Source organism: Tenrec ecaudatus, chromosome 4, assembly GCF_050624435.1.
Source record: "Tenrec ecaudatus isolate mTenEca1 chromosome 4, mTenEca1.hap1, whole genome shotgun sequence".
In the NCBI taxonomy this organism is placed as follows: domain Eukaryota; kingdom Metazoa; phylum Chordata; class Mammalia; order Afrosoricida; family Tenrecidae; genus Tenrec; species Tenrec ecaudatus.
Window position 1 is genome coordinate 123,883,321 of NC_134533.1, and position 2,021 is coordinate 123,885,341.

Here is a 2,021-nt window from a genome sequence, read left to right on the forward strand (position 1 = left end):
CAAGTGTGCTGGAGGCGAAGCCCGGCTCACTCGGTGAGCTTCTCGAAATGTGTCCCTTTGATCCGACCTAGGAAGAAAGTTGTATACCCCAAAGAAACAAAATCCAAGATCCAGGCAACCTATCGCATAAGGCCTAGATCACTAAAAGACAGGACACAAATTCTACCATAAAAGCAGTTAGTAACATTTTACAGGGCAGATTCTCCCATCGGGAGTCTTTATAAGCCAAGTTAAGCATTTCTCTAAAGCAATGGTTCTCAACCTTCCTAACTCCTTAACCCTTTCATCCAGTTCCTCATGTTGTGACAATTCCCCAATCATAAAATTATTTTCGTTGCTCCTTCATCACTGTAATTTTGCTACTGCTATGAATTTTCATGTAAATATCTGATATGCAGGATGTATTTTCATTGTTAAAATTGAATAGAATTAAAGCATAGTGATTAATCACACAACAATATGTAATTCTATATTGTGAAATATTGATTTCTAATCACAAATAAATGAATTTTGTCTTGAAGCATGGTGTAACATGGGTAACAGTCTTCATGCTGGGTGCTGGTATGTGGGCGTATCTGCATGTGGGCGGACCTGTCTGGAGACGGACAGAGCAGCTGTTTCTCAGGTTCCTAAGAGCATCGGAAATATGTGTTTTTCCATGGTCTTAGGCGACCCCTGTGAAAAAGTCCTTCAACCCCCAAAGGGGTGGGGACCCACAGGTTGAGCACTCTAAAGGCTGGCTGCTCGTCTTGCCTTTGTTACTAAGGAAGTAAGCTCCCTCACCTCAGAGCTGGCATTAACCCTTTCCTGTCTGGCCTTGGATTTCTGTCCTGTCACTCAGATGAAGAGCGGCTCGGCCTGACGGGAGGCCCTCTGACCAGTGGGTTCTAGGAGGCACAGACATGGAGTGGCAGGTGGACCAGAAACACGAGATGCACACCTCATGACGTTGCTTCAGAGACTGTCCACCTGCCCTAAACTCTAGTGACTAGTCTGAGTGTCCTTTTCTGGAGCCAGTGTCTTCAACCTTCAATGGGGCACCATGCTCTGAGCAACACACTCTGCTGGCTTGCCTGGGCTGTCTTTGGAATTCAAAATGGCTTTCAAGTGACAATATTTTGGGGTATGTTTTTTAAGATTCAGAGGAAAACTTGAAAGAAAATATCATAGAACAAATAGTTCATACATGGATTATTTTAACTGCGAAGAAAGCCAGACACAAAGCAGAGATATTCACCGTATTAGGCTATGTGTTTGGAAGGAGAACAGTAAGTACCACAAAACATGTGTCTCTATTCAAACAACACTGATCGCAGCTATGAACCAAAAAGCTTCAGGTTCTGTAGGAATAAGTAACATATCAGGAAATTTGACTGTTAGTCTATTTCACAACCTAGACTTCTAACTTTGCCAGCTTCTCCAACCATTATTTTATGGATTTATTAAATCTGGCAATAGATGAGTCCCTCTGAAGACCATGATATTTTAAAGTTACAAGTTAAACAATCTGAGAGAAATGAGAAAAAATAGTTAATTACATACAGAGGATACTTTTAAAATGCCCATATATTTCGACACATAGAACTGATAGAAACATTCAGTGTGGTTAGTAGCTAACTACTCATGGCACATTTTGGATCAGCTAAAATCCACAAGTTCATCACCTTCCAGAGTTACAGGAATCCTGATTTACATTTGTGGGCTCCAACTTAGAATGTTAGTCTCTTTTAAAAGTCAAATACAGTCAATTTTCTCACCATTTTTGGTTAAGTACTTCAGTGGATCCACAAATCAAAAGTTCACCTGTAAAAGACAAGGCTTGACATGACCATGGTTAAGTGACAATGGAACATATACATAAATGCTTATAATCTTTAAAGACGTAAGTAGGGAATCCACAACTAAGGTGAACTAAAGTCAATTAACACAAGGAACCAGCTCAAAATACCATGTTCAATATAACCAAAGTGCAGTTACCAAAGTTTTCTGTCATTGTCTCTCAATTGTGTCATTGAGAAATT